Genomic DNA, 18,192 nt, shown 5'->3' on the forward strand with positions numbered 1-18,192 from the left:
GGCCACTAGCCAATCTTGGTCCTGGACAGATGAAGTGGGTGCATGGCCCAGCATTGAAACACCTAATCCAATGAATCAGCCGAGAGTCATTGGATTAATCAGGTGTGCTAGTGCAGGATTGCTCACCCTATAGTATAGTAGCTTAGTACTCAGCAGAGTACTAAGAGTACTCAGCTGAGGTCTTTCACAGCCCAAGCTGCGTTGCCTGAAGCATGTAAGAGGATGGAGGATTGTTTACATGTCAGCCACAGAAGTGATCTCCCACAAAAAATTACTATAGTATACTATGGTATAAATGCTATAGTATTCACTGTAGTGTTTTGCGTACGTTACTGTAGTATTTACTGTAGTATACTGTAATATTTACAGTTATCTATAGTAGAAATACTGTATTAAAAGAAAACTGTAGTATATACCATAGTAATTCGTATAATATTTTTGCTGACTGTAGTATACTGTAGTATTTACTGTAGTGTTTTTGCAGACTGTAGTATACTGTAGTATTTACTGTAGAGTTTTTGCAGACTGTAGTATACTGTAGTATTTACTGTAGTGTTTTTGCGGATTGTTGTATATTATAGTATTTACTATAGTGTTTTTGCGGACTGTAGAATACTGTAGTATTTACTGTTGTGTTTTTGCGGACATTACTGTAGTATTTACTGTAGTGTTTTTGATTGATTGTCTTTTACATAAAAGTGGAGGCTTTCTCCTTCAGGAAACCTACTGAAGAAATACTAAAATTGCAACATTTCCATAACCTGTATGTAGGTAGGACTGGGGTCTGAACAGATAGTTAAGAGCTTCTGCTCTTTTCTATCAACTGTAGGGAACACAATATATGGTCTATATATGTAGGTTTCTCACATTGGTGCCACAAATTGCGATATGGGGGAGGGGAATGGGCATTACTGTAGTATTTACTACAGTGGTTTTTTTCTTCCGGATAATACTGTAGTAATTGCTATAGTATTCTACAGTATACTACAACATTCTATAGTAAGTACTACACATGATCGATGGATAGTACAGTGTGCACTATACACTGAGTGTACAAAACATTAGGAACACCTGTTCTTTCCATGACATAGACTGACCAGGTGAATCCAGGTGAAAGCTATGATCCTTTATTGATGTCACCTGTTAAATCCACTTCAATCAGTGTAGATGAAGGGGAGGAGACAGGTTAAATAAACAATTTTAAGCCTTGAGACAATTGGGACATGGATAGTGTATGTGTGCCATTCAGAGGGTGAATGGGCAAGACAAAATATTTAAGTACCTTTGAATGGGGTATGGTAGTAGGTGCCAGTCGTACTGGTTTGAATGTGTCAAGAACTGCAACGCTGCTGGGTTTTTCATGCTCAACAGTTTCCTGTGTGGATCAAGAATGGTCCACCACCCAAAGGACATCCAGCCAACGTGACACAACTGTGGGAAGCATTGGAGTCAACATGGGCCAGCATAATAATAATAATAATATGCCATTAAGCAGACGCTTTTATCCAAAGCGACTTACAGTCATGTGTGTATACATTTTTACGTATGGGTGGTCCCAGGGATCGAACCCACTACCCTGGCGTTACAAGCGCCATGCTCTACCAATTGAGCTACAGAGGACCACATGCCCTGATTAATTGATCCTGTTCTGAGGGCAAAAGGGGGTGCAACTAAATATTAGGAAGGTGTTGCTAATGTTTTGTACACTCAGTGTAGTCTTTTTTCATGTGGGCTGTCTTCTCTCAGACACAAATCCATTCATTGACCACCTCCATTACTCAGACTGAGTTAGGATCTACTGTGGCCACCATTAGTTACTACTGTATATAGAGGTTTAAATGGCAGTACGTACACTTTTAGAAAAAAGGTGCTATCTAGAACCTAAAAGGGTTCTTCAGCTGTCCTCATAGGAGAACCCTTTGAAGAACCCTTTTTGGTTCCAGGTAAAAACATTTTGGGTTCCCTGTAGAACCCTTTCCACAGAGGGTTCTACATGGAACCCAAAAGAGTTCTACCTGAAACCAAAATGGGTCATCCTATGGGGACAGCCAAAAAACCCTTTTGGAACTCTCTTTTTTAAGGAGTGTAGCTCATAGATGTACATAAACATGGTTTCTTTGCAGCAATTCGACCATGAAGGCCTGATTCACACAGTCCCCTCTGAACAGTTGATGTTGAGATGTGTCTGTGACTTGAACTCAGTGAAGCATTTATTTGGGCTGCAATTTCTGCAGCTGGTAACTCTAATGAACTTATCCTCTGCAGCAGAGGTAAATCTGGGTCTTCCATTCCTGTGGCGGTCCTCATGAGAGCCAGTTTCATCATAGCGCTTGATGGTTTTTGCGACTGCACTTGAAGAAACTTTCAAAGTTCTTGAAATTTTCCGTATTGACTGACCTTCATGTCTTAAAGTAATGATGGCCTGTCATTTCGCTTTGCTTATTTGAGCTGTTCTTGCCATAATATGGACTTGGTCTTTTACCAAATCAAATCAAATGTTATTTGTCACATACACGTGTTTAGCAGATGTTATTGCGGGTGTAGCGAAATGCTTGTGCTTCTAGCTCCGACAGTGCAGTAATATCTAACAAGTAATATCTAACAATTTCACAACATATACCCAATACACACAAATCTAAGTAAGGAATGGAATTTAAGAATATATACATATATGGACAAGCAATGACAGAGGCATGGTCTAAGAAACAGTAGAATATTATATAATACAGTATATACATATGAGATGAGTAATGCAAGATATGTAAACATTATTAAAGTGACTAGTGTTCCATTTCTTAAAGTGGCCAGTGATTTCAATAGGCAGCAGCAGCCTCTAATGTGCTAGGGATGGCTATTTAACAGTCTGATGGCCTTGAGATAGAAGCTGTTTTTCATTCTCTCGGTCCCAGCATTGATGCACCTGTACTGACCTCGCCTTCTGGATGATAGCAGGGTGAACAGGCAGAGGCTCGGGTGGTTGATGTCCTTGATTATCTTTTTGGCCTTCCTGTGACATCGGGTGCTGTAGGTGTCCTGGAGGGCGGGTAGTTTTCCCCCGGTAATGCGTTTGGCAGACCGCACCACCCTCTGGAGATCCCTGCGGTTACAGGCGGTGCAGTTGCCGTACCAGGCGGTGATACAGCCCGACAGGATGCTCTCAATTGTGCATCTGTAAAAGTTTGTGAGGGTTTTAGGTGCCAAGCCAAATTTCTTCAGCCTCCTGAGGTTGAAGAGGCTCTGTTGCGCCTTCTTCACCATACTGTCTGCGTGGGTGGACCATTTCAGTTTGTCAGTGATGTGTACGCCAAGGAACTTGAAGCTTTCCACCTTCTCCACTGCGGTCCCGTCGATGTGGATTGGGGGTGCACCCTCTGCTGTTTCCTGAAGTCCATGATCATCTCCTTTGTTTTGTTGACATTGAGTGAGAGGTTATTTTCCTGGCACCACACTCCCAGAGCCCTCACCTCTTCCCTGTAGGCTGTCTCGTCATTGTTGGTAATCAAGCCTACTACTGTTGTGTCGTCTGCAAACTTGATGATTGAGTTGGAGGCGTGCTTGGCCACGCAGTCATGGGTGAACAGGGAGTACAGGAGGGGGCTGAGCACACACCCTTGTGGGGCCCCAGTGTTGAGGATCAGCGAAGTGGAGATGTTGTTTCCTACCTTCACCACCTGGGGGCGGCCCGTCAGGAAGTCCAGGGCTCAGTTGTACAGGGCGGGGTTCAGACCCAGGGCCTCAAGCTTAATGATGAGCTTGGAGGGTACTATGGTGTTGAATGCTGAGCTATAGTTAATGAACAGCATTCTTACATAGGTATTCCTCTTGTCCAGATGGGATAGGGCAGTGTGATGGCAATTGCATTGTCTGTGGATCTATTGGGGCGGTAAGCAAATTGAAGTGGGTCTAGGGTGGCAGGTAAGGTAGAGGTGATATGATCCTTGACTAGTCTCTCAAAGCACTTCATGATGACAAAGCTGGTTGAGAGAATGCCAAGAGTGTGCAAAGCTGTCATCAAGGCAAATGGTGGCTATTTGAAGAATCTCAAATCTAAAATATATTTTGATTTGTTTAACACTTTTTTGGTTACTACATGATTCCATAAGTGTTATTTCATAGTTTTGATGTCTTCACTATTATTCTACGATGTAAAAAATAGTACAATTTAAGAAAAACCCTTGAATGAGTAGGTGTGTCCAAACGTCTGACTGGTAGTGTATATAAACTATACCAACACCCAAAAGGACACTTTGGAGACTGGAAGGGTAAAGGGGCATTCGCTCTGCACAGGTAGAGCTCTGTGCACTTCCCTGAACCTAACCCTCACCTAAAACCCTGGACAGGCAGTGCCAGCGGAAGGGAATGGCATCACTCAACTCTCCATCAATCTCCATCAATCCTCAATCAACACTCCATCAACCCTAATTCAACCTTCCATCGACCTTCCATCAACTTTCCATCAACTCTCTATTCCTCTTTCTTGCTCCGTACCTTTCTTTTCATGACAAATTACAAACCTGACATATCTCCAACCATCACAAACGTGTCTGTCCTCTGAAGTGTTTGTTTGATGTCCTTTGGGAATTTATTTTGCTCCCCAGATGAGTGCCAGTTTTAAATGGGCTGCTTCCAGAATATGACGGCAAACCTTTTTAATGATGATGATGATTACTGCAGTGATACAACAACAATCAATTATGTTCTAACTATGGTGACGATCATGTTGCCTTAATGGTGCAGTGAAATTATAGCTTCATTTCCTGCGTATTAGTAGTACTACTAAATGAATGAAGGAATTAATAAATAAATTAACTACCATTATTCCTTTACTGCTAGGCTATTCTTTCCCATCATATTACTTCTGATAATAATTCACAAATTATTAGCTATGAAAAAATTACATAGTAAAATGTAGTGATTTATAAGTAAAGTAAGAATTACTTAATTGTATTATTGAACCAGTAGGCTCCATTTGGTTGTACCTAGTAGGTAGTAAGGTAGCCTACAAACTGACCTTTGACATAGGTACCAGATAGTACCTGTAGTATAGTAGTATAACACCATATCGTTTCTCTGTAGATCCCAGGTAGATACCTGCAGAGCCCAGCCAGTAAGCTGTAGCCTAGTGTTATTGAGTAGTGTTGCAGTAGTGTTGCCTGGTGTTAGCAGCAGCGTTAGCAACACAACGCAGCATGAGCAGCGCACCAGCCCCTGCTCCTGTCTCCAAGCAGAGTCTCTGTGGTTGTCGAGCTGGGGGAGTGTTACTGCCTCTCAGAAGCCAATCGGAGCGAGCGGGTGTGTTCGCCCAGGTAGAGACGCTTTGCCGCGGGCTGGGGGTGGCAGGGGGGGTTAAGGGAGAGAGGCAGATGTGGAAAAGGAGGGGAAGGTGGAGTGGGGTGGGGGGGGGGTAAAGATATGACGTCCCTCTGGGCAGCAGCAGAATTGATGAGGCAGCAGACCTATGTGTCCTGCTGCCAATGTCATCCTGAAGGTGACGTCCCCACCATGGCCCCCTCTCTCCCTTTCCCTGCCTCTCCCACTCAATCTCTTTCTCACACACACAATGTTGCTCTCATCCCACTCTCCCTGTGCCTCTCTCTCTCTCTGTCTCTCTGTCTCTCTGTCTCTCTCTCTCTCTCTCTCTCTCTCTCTCTCTCTCTCTCTCTCTCTCTCTCTCTCTCTCTCTCTCTCTCTCTCTCTCTCTCTCTCTCTCTCTCTCTCTCTCTCTCTCTCTCTCTCTCCTGTGTCCTTGAGAGGTGCAGTGCTAACTGGCTGCTACAGGGAGCCGGGGGAGGGGAGGAAGAGGAGGAGACTTGGGCTATAGAGGGTCAGAAGTCTCTTACCTCTGATACATACCTTTTCTATGCGATTTTGGGGCATAGTCAGAGATGTCAGGACAATGATAGTCATTTTTGTCTGGGAATATCCTCTGTTACGGCAATGCTACTTTTAATTTCATTTCAAGGTCTCTCCTATGAGGAGCTGAATGTAATTACCTAGTTGTAAATCATATTGGATCACATGTTGTTACCAATCCTACTCGTTGTACTTCACCTCTATTAGATCTGTAATGAGCTGGTTCTCCATTACCCTTCATCTTTCTTCTCATGCCCCGGGCAACTGGTGCTAAAAGCTCTCTGTGTGATACTCAGTGTGTCTCATCGGTGAGGAATGGTATCTCCCAGGGTGGGATGAACAACCTGCCAGGTGTCTGGTTTTACAACCAACAGTGACTGGTTTTACAACAGACAGTGACTGGTTTTACAGTAGACAGTGACTGGTTTTACAGTAGACAGTGACTGGTTTTACAGCAGACAGTGACTGGTTTTACAACAGACAGTGACTGGTTTTACAGTAAACAGTGACTGGTTTTACAGCAGACAGTGGCTAGTTTTACGGCAGACATAAAGTCTTAAGGAAATCAGACGGACCAGAGGGAAGAGAGGCAGGGTAAATACTAATAGAGATGATGTTGGTGTTCTAGAACATCTTGTCCAGGTGAATGCAATCTTATCAGAATATTGGTGTTCTAGAACAGCTTGTACAGGTGAATGGAATATTTTTATCCTACCTTGAATCAAATGTAGAACGATTAGGCATCCATGTCAAACTGCACTTGGAGCGTAATGGAACTCTTACCAGTGACTGGAACTGAAAAAGTTGTAATAGTTTGTCTCTCATTTGTATTTCCTGGTCTCTTTAATAACTCTCTGTCTAATCCTTGCAATCCTGCATCATTACCATTCTAGCACTCATCCATGCATTGCAGAGAGACCAGGTCAGTACATTCCAACAGAAACGTTCTACTCTTCATGATCTGTTGTCAGTTTTTCCGGCAACTCTGCTCCGCTAGGGATTATGGTTTCTAAGCTAAGGACGACCGTGTGTTTATTAAAACGCCCAGAAAAGAAACTGTCAGGCCAGTGAAGCTGCTCTCTGCCGGAGGAATTCGCTATGCCTCAAACTATTATTGAGTGTGTCATTTAAACTTTCTCCCCCTGATGAGAGTGGAGTCAGTCTCTGTCTCTGTGGGTTCACACTGTAGCACAGGGGTGGCCACTAGCCAATCTTGGTCCAGTTATCTATAGTAGAAATACTGTATTAAAAGAAAACTGTAGTATATACCATAGTAATTCGTATAATATTTTTGCTGACTGTAGTATACTGTAGAATTTACTGTAGTGTTTTTGCGGACTGTAGTATACTGTAGTATACTTGACTGCCCTTGACCAGCACGAAAACATACTGTGGCGTTTTGCATTAGCATCGAACAGCCCCCGCGATATGCAACTTTTCAGGGAAGTCAGGAACCAATATACACAATCAGTTAGGCTAGCTTTTTCAAACAGAAATGTGCATCCTGTAGCATTAACTCAAAAAAGTTTTGGGAAACTGTAAAGTCCATGGAAAATAAGAGCACCTCCTCCCAACTGCCCACTGCACTGAGGCTAGGAAACACTGTCACCACCGATAAATCTACAATAATCGAGAATTTCAACAAGCATTTTGCTACGGCTGGCCATCCTTTCCACCTGGCTACCACTACCCCGGCCACCAGATCTGCACCCTCCGCTGCAACTTGCCCATGCCCCCCGGAACATCAGACAGCTGATGTTCTGAAAGAGCTGAAAAATCTGGACCCCTACAAATCAGCTGGGCTAGACAATCTGGACCCTTTCTTTCTAAAATTAGCCGCCGAAATTGTCGCAACCCCTATTACTAGCCTGTTCAACCTCTCTTTCGTAACGTCTGAGATCCCCAGAGATTGGTAAGCTGCCGCGGTCATCCCCCTCTTCAAAGGGGGTGACATTCTAGATCCAAACTGTTACAGACCTATATCCATCCTGCCCTGCCTTTCGAAAGTATTTGAAAGCCAAGTTAACAAACAGATCACCGACCATTTCGAATCCCACCGTACCTTCTCCGCTATGCAATCCGGTTTCGGAGCTGGTCATGGGTGCACCTCAGCCACGCTCAAGGTCCTAAACGATATTATAACCGCGATCGATAAAAGACAGTACTGCGCAGCCGTCTTCATCGACCTGGCCAAGGCTTTCGACTCTGTCAACCACCGCATTCTTATTGGCAGACTAAATAGCTTGGTTCCTCTAATGACTGCCTCGCCTGGTTCACCAACTACTTCTCAGATAGAGTTCAATGTGTCAAATCGGAGGGCCTGTTGTCTGGACCTCTGGCCGTCTCTATGGGGGTGCCACAGGGTTCAATTCTCGGGCCGACTCTATTCTCTGTGTATATCAATGATGTCGCTCTTGCTGCTGGTGATGCTCGGATGCACCTCTATGCGGACAACACCATTTTGTATACATCTGGCCCTTCATTGGACACTGTGTTAGCAAACCTCCAAACGAGCTTCAACGCCATACAACACTCCTTCCGTAGCCTCCAACTGCTCTTAAACACTAGTAAAACTAAATGCATGCTCTTCAACCGAACGCTGCTTGCACCCGCCCACCCGACTAGAATCACTACTCTCGGCGGGTCTGACCTAGAGTATGTGGACAACTACAAATACCTAGGTGTCTGGTTAGACTGTAAACTCTCCTTCCAGACTCACATTAAGCATCTCCAATCAAAAGTTAAATCTAGAATCGGCTTCCTATTTCGCAACAAACCCTTCTTTCACTCATGCTGCTAAACATGCCCTCGTAAAACTGACTATCCTACCGATCCTTGACTTCGGCGATGTCATTTACAAAATTGCTTCCAACACTCTACTCAGCAAGTTGGATGTAGTCTATCACCGTGCCATCCGTTTTGTCACCAAAGCCCCATATACTACCCACCATTGTGACCTGTACGCTCTTGTTGGCTGGCCCTCACTACATATTCGTCGCCAAACCCACTGGCTCCAGGTCATCTATAAATCACTGCTAGGCAAATCCCTGTCTTATCTTAGCTCACTGGTCACCATAGCAACACCCACCCATAGTCTGCGCTCCAGCAGGTATATTTCACTGGTCATCCCCAAAGCCAACACCTCCTTTGGCCGCCATTCCTTCCAGTTCTCTGCTGCCAATGACTGGAACGAACTGCAAAAATCTCTGAAGCTGGAGACTCTTATCTCCCTCACTAACTTTAAGCGTCAGTTGTCAGAGCAGCTTACCGATCACTGCACCTGTACACAGCCATTCTGAAATTAGCCCACCCAACTACCTCATCCTGTCACGAGAATTTCTATCTCTAATTAAACTCAATGCTTTGAATAATTCCCAGAGGGTGTAAGGCTCTGGTTTTAATCATGAATTAAACAAAGGTCCACAACCAGCAAGAATGATCTGTATTATTTAATCATGGAGAGCTCTCCCGCCAAAACACATATCCAGCCTTTATATATGCCTTCACACAAAGGAATTTTGCTCCGCCCACCTTAAGGCGGCCTGTACATTTCCACAACCAGTTTCTAAGTCTCCTCCCTCCTGGAATGTTTGTCTCAGCAGTTTCTAACTCACCCCCTCTGTTAGTGGGTTTACACTACATTATAACTCTAACACAGTTCACACATTTATCATCAGTATTGGGGTGGAACAGTTTTAGTCATAATCACAATTCCTCTATCAATCCACCCTTTGACTACATTTTTACACCCTCAGGATAAATGTATTTACAAGCATGATCAATCTGACCTTCATACGTCAGAACTCATAAACGTTTCATCCAATTGCGGTCTTTCAGGGTCAAAGTCCTCATTATCCACCAAACCTGGAGGATCGTATTTCACATTCCACTGGTCAGAGTCCGGAGTCGGTCCATATCTTATCATCTGTTGACACACTGCATTCTCCAACGCCTTACTCACCAACCCTCGGACACAGGGAACAAGACAACAACTGGCCTGCTGGCTCCCCTTCCTCTGCGGAAGCACAGCTCCCCCTCAGCCCAGTCAAAACTGTTCGCTGCTCTGGCACCCCAATGGTGGAACAAGCTCCCTCACGACGCCAGGACAGCGGAGTCACTCACCACCTTCCGGAGACATTTGAAACCCCACCTCTTTAAGGAATACCTGGGATAGGCTAAAGTATTCCTTCTAACCCCCCCCCCCCCCCCCCCAAATTGTAAAGTGGTTATCCCACTGGCTATAGGGTGAACGCACCAATTTGTGAGTCGCTCTGGCTAAGAGCGTCTGCTAAATGACGTTAATGTGCCCTTGAGCAAGGCACTTAACCCTAATTGCTCCTGTAAGTCGCTCTGGTTAAGAGCGTCTGCTAAATGACTAAAATGTAAAATGTAAATGTAAACAACCACATAATACAAGAATACCCATACAAGCGCTGGCTGCCCCCAAGATGGTGGCTGCTATGGTTTTCCATTTACCAAACATTTCATCAAACCACCCTATCAAAGATGTATTAACTCCTGAGTTCTCAGCCCATTCTTCACTTAGAGCAGTCAATCCTGCAAGAGCTCTGGTGACCGTCCCATCCGGTGCGGTGTTGTTAGGGATAAATGTGCAACAATGGCCCACCATTCTATAGACACCGCCCCTTTCTGCCTGATCTAGAGCCAACCTATTTCTCCAAGTCATGAGTGAGGTGGCGGATAATTGTTCAGAGATCCCCTTTACTGCATCCCTAGTCTGGCCAATAAATCGTTGTTGGTCGTAATAGATATAATTAATCCAATCCACATTTTTGTTTATTGTCACCCACCAAAAGAACGTGGTAGTAAACCCTTCCACTACTTGTTTCATAGCTTGGTATCCATCCGGTACCCCCCTTGATATCCCAATTGCATCCATCTAAATAGGGCTATTCTCCTTCTTGTTAAAACTCCTCCTACATCTGTTTAACCCTTTCCTTGGTTCCTGGTGACTAATTCTAACTAGCTGAATCAGTAGAACCAGGGCGCACGTACCTAGCCACCCTTTTGGTATTCTCTGCCTTATACTGCCTTTACTGGCACACGCCCACCACACATTGGTTACAGGGGCTGTAAGGTTCAGAATTATCTCCTGTGCTTCCGAACTTAAGTCAGTCACATTACTACTATCTCCAATTGATAATTGGTGATGTCTTTGTTTCTCTTTACCCCCCATCTGGATGTCCAGTCCCGCCCAGTCTCATATCCCCGTCCCCAAGTGTGTTTAAACACTTGAGTCTAGGAACAATCCGCCGTGGGGCCCGAACACGAATATAATGGGATTTTATAATCCCAAATTTCTTATTGACATGTATCCCACCCGTTGGCTACGTCCCTAACCCTTATTTTGAATCCTATACTCTGCCCTTCTCTGACTCCTATTTTGTAGGCCACTCGTCCTTGACGGTCAGTATGTCGGGTCGCTTCTCTTCTCTTTTTACTTTTTAACAATGGTAAGGGCATAGCGTAATTGGTGCGGTGTGGTGGTGGATCTTGACATATCAGGACCATTGCCGAGACTATGATGCAGCTCAGGTTACCCATATTCCCAAAAACCGCCAACCCTCTCCTGCCCTTAGTCTTTCTGCTTGGTACCACCCCATACTCACACCCTGAGAACACACTACAGTGATGATAGGTCGGGGTAGGAGATCTTCGTTAACAGAGGTGATCCCCAGACCCTATTGGTCCAGTTCTTCTCTCTAACTCTGCGTGTGTTCAGTGGTGCTTGTATGTGTTCTTACCTTTTTGCAGTGGGTAACGTGGACCCAGGTTGCTCTTTCTGCAATTCTAATGGCAAAGGTGGTGACCAATATAACCTGATAGGGCCCTTCCCAACAGGCCTGCTTCCAGTCTTTCTTCTTTAGGGACTGGATCCACACCAGTCACCTGGTTGGATAGAGTGGGTTACCTTCTCCTTTAGTTCACCTGTGGGGCACAAAACCTCTGACATACGGGTGTGGTTAATAAACTACCTTCTCACGTGTTCTGCTAGGGTGCTAGGGTGCTCTCAATTTCTATTTCTGCCTGCTCCGGTCCTCCTAACTCGGGCATTCTGTATGGTCTACCAAATCCCTTCTCAAATGGCAATAACCCTTCTTTATATGGAGTTCTCCTGATCGTCATTAATACTATCGGTAGACATTGTACCCAATTTCTTCCTGCGCTCCTGTATCCAAAATAAAAAAATAAAAAAATGTATTTAAGTATTTTGTCCTTCGTCTAGTTATCTTTAATCCTACCATCTACCATAATCCACGATAGTATGTCCATAATACTTCTCTATTCTCAGTAGTTTTTTAACTCTCACCTTATTCGGCAACACAAAAACTATCTCTCCCCGCACCTATTCCTGTTGAATAAGTGAGTCGTTCTATTTAAACCAAAACACGCTACAAATCTTCCATTCAACATCACCAAACCAAATACTCAGTAGTATCCGGTAAAGCCACCCATACCAGCTGTTGAATTACACTCATAAATACAGACTTCACTCTATGTGGTCCTCTGTAGCTCAGCTGGTAGAGCACGGCGCTTGTAACGCCAGGGTAGTGGGTTCGATCCCCGGGACCACCCATACACAAAAATGTATGCACGCATGACTGTAAGTCGCTTTGGATAAAAGCGTCTGCTAAATGGCATATTATATTATTATATTATTATTATATTATGCCATTGAAATGACAAATAAACCATAATAGTTCAATGGAACCCTATATTGGCTTTGTACTATATTATACATTATGTCTATAACCACATTAGTTATGGTCCGATTATTCATTAAACCTTATCACATGATCCAACAACGGTACAACCTTAGAAAACCCATATTAAGTACTTTCTCACCCATGACGTACGTCTACGTTTGGGTGAGCAAGTTAATACATATATAACGTTAGAAGTTTATAGGTACCTACATCAAATAATCCCTTCGTGGTGTTTTTAACCAATTCTTAATCGACACAAATCACTTCTTCAAACTTTTTACCAGCGGAACCAAAAAATTGACTGTAATTTCCTGGACATTTCTACTACTCTTCTAAAATAACCTCACAATCTCCATACCCATTTTTAGAACTTATTATGCATCCATCAGATGCAAATTACCTTCTGCTCTTTTCTTCCTTTATGTCTGCAGTCGCGATGGTTATGACCTGTTTTCTTACAGTATTTACACGGGGCCTCACATTCTCTTGCAAAATGACCTTCCTTGTTATAGTTAAAGGACTTCCTCTCATCTCCTTCCCTATACTACTTCCTCACTTGGTAGCCTCTAATTTATCTACATCGAGATGCCCAATAAACCCATACTTCTTCCCCCAAATGGATCCATAATAAATATTCCTTTAATCTTTTCCCCCGTTAATTCTTGGACCTCTCGCACCTCTTTTGAATATTTGCTTCCCATGGTAGAAAAATAAGAAATCCCCCCGTTTTCCTTATAATCTAGTAATAATTCACTCAATAATTATTTTCCCTTGGACTTATTATTAGGTGCGACTTATGAGCAAATGTTATAATCAGCTTTTGTAATTTACCATTTAAATTATTCAAACTGTAACCCAGAGTTTTTTTTTAAGACCCCAGTTTAAACGGATGGGACAACCATTTTTTCTCACACAACCTATTTTAGTCACTTCCTTGAAACAATTGATTATCGCGACTTTCAATGGATCATTAAGTCTCAAATGTATACAACCTTATATGATTTTTTGTTAACACTATCGGTAACCCGGAGGTCGTAAAGCTCCAGTTTCATGAAACAGATAGAGTTACAGCAAATCTCCAGTTGTTTATGACTCTTGATTTGTTTAATGTATCTATCTCACACAATGATAATTATCTCCCTTCCTGTTTATATTGTAAAGACTGTATCTTGTACAATCTCAATATTAACTAGTTTATATTGGTATTGGCCTATTACCTTGAGTCAATTGCGGACCCACTTCCTTCCTCTTACTTAAGTTTACTGTGCTATACCACTCGCATTTTATATCTATCTAGAATACTGGCGCATTGGGTTTTCTCTAGATAAACGTCTAAAAACGCGATGGCAAGTCTTACTGGATTTTGGTAATCATTCTCTGCCCTTTACAAGAATTACAACAGTATTTCTATGTTATTACAAGTTCAGATCATTCTCCATGAATAGAAATTACTGACCTTCTTGCCACTGGGATGTAAAAAAAAATTCAGATCTCGTCAACGTTTTTGTCGTTCAGTTTCATCACCGGCCTGTTTATGAACCTTAACGTCAAAGGCCAGGTCTTATTCTATACAGATGCTATCATCCGCCCGTGCACGTTTTTCGGTGTCCCCGGAACGACAAAGACGTATTTTGAGATCCGGCTCGAAGGACCATTTGTCACGAGAATTTCTATCTCTAATTAAACTCAATGCTTTGAATAATTCCCAGAGGGTATAAGGCTCTGGTTTTAATCATGAATTAAACAAAGGTCCACAACCAGCAAGAATTATCTGTATTATTTAATCATGGAGAGCTCTCCCGCCAAAACACATATCCAGCCTTTATATATGCCTTCACACAAAGGAACTTTGCTCCGCCCACCTTTAGGCGGCCTGTACATTTCCACAACCAGTTTCTAAGTCTCCTCCCTCCTGGAATGTTTGTCTCAGCAGTTTCTAACTCACCCCCTCTGTTAGAGGGTTTACACTACATTATAACTCTAACACAGTTCACACATTTATATCATCAGTATTGGGGTGGAACAATTTTAGTCATAATCATAATTCATCTATCACATCCCCATACTGTTATTTATTTTGCTAATTTGCACCCCAGTATCTCTATTTGCACATAATCTTTTGCACATCTATCATTCCAGTGGTTCGAATCCAGGCTCTGTCGTAGCCGGCCGCGACCGGGAGACCCATGGGGCGGCGCACAATTGGTCCAGGGTAGGGGAGGGAATGGCCGGCAGGGATGTAGCTCAGTTGGTAGAGCATGTCGTTTGCAACGGCAAGGTTGTGGGTTCGATTCCCATGGGGGTCCAGTATGGAAAAATTATAAAATAATAATAATCTATGCACTCACTAACTGTAAGTCGCTGTGGATAAGAGTGTCTGCTAAATGAATAAAATGTAAATGTAAAATGTGACTAAATATTAGGAAGGTGTTGCTAATGTTTTGTACACTCAGTGTAGTATTCTACAGTATACTACAGTTTACTATAGGATTCTAAACTGTAGTCTTTTTTCATGTGGGCTGTCTTCTCTCAGACACAAATCCATTCATTGACCACCTCCGTTACTCAGACTGAGTTAGGATCTACTGTGGCCACCGTTAGTTACTACTGTATATAGAGGTTTAAATGGCAGTACGTACACTTTTAGAAAAAAGGTGATATCTAGAACCTAAAAGGGTTCTTCAGCTGTCCTCCTAGGAGAACCCTTTGAAGAACCCTTTTTGATTCCAGGTAAAAACATTTTGGGTTCCCTGTAGAACCCTTTCCACAGAGGGTTCTACATGGAACCCAAAAGAGTTCTACCTGAAACCAAAATGGGTCATGCTATGGGGACAGCCAAAAAAACATTTTGGAACTCTCTTTTTTAAGGAGTGTAGCTCATAGATGTACATAAACATATTCAGCCATTCAATGGAGGAAAACTGCAAAAAAAATGTACGACTTGCACAGGCCAACATTAGCTCTCTCAGAGTGAATCTCAGTATTTTTCTGATTAAAAATCCAATTAACACAGCAGTAGTGACTTTGATGTTGTTTTACCCTCTGCTCACATCTTCTCTGGCGGGGTTTGGGAGACAGGGAGACAGGCTTTGACTTGGCTGTCACCAGCCTCTCACTCACTGCTAGATGTGCTTTGTATTATAATGAAGTGATTTAGGCTGGAATGCAGTAAATTAATTATACATCCGAAAGGCTGTCCGCACTGAACCCAAATTAGAATTCCTCATGGTGGGGAGCGAGGACTGAAGGGAGAGGAAAGGGGAGGCCATGGGGTGGGTTTGAGATTAAACAGCTTTAAAAATGAATGATGCAGAGACGTGTAAGTGTCACTGATGTCTCTTGTGTCACTGGAGCAGACAGCGGGGTAGTGTTCAGCTTCAACATGATGTGTGATGAATTGATAATCGGTATGACATATCTATTTCCATCTACTTTCATTGGATTTATTTTTATTCTTATGTTTGACTGTAAGGGATAAATAGTGTCATATACAGTTTGTACCCCATATTCTGCCCCTGGGTAGAAGTGAAAGTGATAGAACATTCTCCATCATGCTGTTAATAGTGAATGGAGAACCATTCCACCACCAAGTGCTAAACAGAAATCCATGAAAGCCCCAATGTTTAGACTACATCAAGATGTAATCGCTCACACTGTTTAGCTGCAGCACATCAAAGTGACACAGAAAATTGATAACATTTTGACCCTCTTTGGAGGGCACTGTGACGCATTGGCTAACCCTTTCTCTAATTTCTCAATAACATTGGAGAGCTGTCCGGTTGTAAAAATCAATCTGGCACCTGGACATGTTTTTCAAAGGCAGGTCATTAAACCACAGCTATTTAAGCCAATCAGCAGCCTAACAGATAGTGTTTTGTTGCTTCATTCTCCTGTACTTAAGAGTCTAAATCCCTGGGCAAAGGTTTGACCTATGACCTCTACATCACCTACCAATCAGAGAAGGCAAAGAGGGATACGGTTGATGCTCAAACTGGGAGTAGCAGTAGGTGTGGGTATTAAAGTACCACTATCCATACTCATTCAAGTTTACATTTTAAGCTCTATGGGATACCTCTATTCAAGTTGTTCAACTGAACATCATGTTTTCTTGGTATAATCTGTACTTGGGGTGGGTACCTTAGAGTTCCTGTAAATAATAGGACTACTGGTATCTATGTTACAACTACTCCATTCTACCTATTCCATTTCTATTGGCTCACCACAATGGGAACACTGGCTGCGTCTGAAATGGCACCCTATTCCCCATATAGTGCACTACTTTTGACCAAAGCCCTATGTGCCCTGGTCAAAAGTAGTGAACTGTATAGGCAAAGGGTGCTATTTCAGACGCAGCCAATGACTACTCCATCCTCACCAGGTCCAGTTGTTATGATGGTTAGCCTATCAACATCACCAATAGGTCCTGGGCTATTTCTACGTCAGCAACACACCCCCACCCCACCCCGCCCACACACACACGCACACACACTACGTCAGCAACACCTACCTATGCCACCACACCTTCAGTTCAGCACCATGTCTGCCTGTCAGAGAGCAGCAGCACTGACGCAACATCTCATTACGTAACAGCATAAGTTAGGGAAGCAGAGCTTTCATCACCCATGGGAGACTTCACTTCTTTCTTTTGCCTTTGAATTATTCAACTGAGCTTGTTAGAGTTTTTATTTTATTTATTTATTTTATTTAACCTTTATTTAATTTAGAGTTACATGGCTTCTTCTCAGTGGATGTGGCAGAGATGGAAGCTGAGGGTCAAATGGGGTATGGTAAACCTTTATGGTGCTCCTGTCTAGTAATAGATAATGAGTAGATAATGAATAAGGCAGTTATTAAAACTCTATTACTAGACCTTAATATGTAGCTCAACTGGTAGAGCATGGCGCTTGCAACCCCAGGATAGTGGGTTTGATTCCCTGGACCACCCGTATGTAAAATATATGCACGCATGACTATAAGTCGCTTTGAATAAAAGCGTCTGCTAAATGGGCTCCCGAGTGGCGCAGCGGTCTAAGGCACAGCATCTCAGTGCTTGAGGCGTCACTACAGACCCCCTGGTTCGATTCCAGGCTGTATCACAACTGGCCGTGATTGGGAGTCCCATAGGGCGGCGCACAATTGGCCCAGTGTCGATCGGGTTTGGCCGGTGTAGGCCGTCATTGTAAATAAGAATTTGTTCTTAACTGACTTGCCTAGTTAAATAAAGTTAAAATAAAATGCCATATATTATTATACACTGCTCAAAAAAATAAAGGGAACACTTAAACAACACAATGTAACTCCAAGTCAATCACACTTCTGTGAAATCAAACTGTCCACTTAGGAAGCAACACTGATTGACAATGCTGTACACATGCTGTTGTGCAAATGGAATAGACAACAGGTGGAAATTATAGGCAATTAGCAAGACACCCCCAATAAAGAAGTGGTTCTGCAGGTGGTGACCACAGACCACTTCTCAGTTCCTATGCTTCCTGGCTGATGTTTTGGTCACTTTTGAATGCTGGCGGTGCTTTCACTCTAGTGGTAGCATGAGACGGAGTCTACAACCCACACAAGTGGCTCAGGTAGTGCAGCTCGTCCAGGATGGCAC

This window comes from Coregonus lavaretus (assembly GCF_964263955.1).
Source record: "Coregonus lavaretus genome assembly, contig: HAP1_SCAFFOLD_5179, whole genome shotgun sequence".
Lineage (NCBI taxonomy): Eukaryota > Metazoa > Chordata > Actinopteri > Salmoniformes > Salmonidae > Coregonus > Coregonus lavaretus.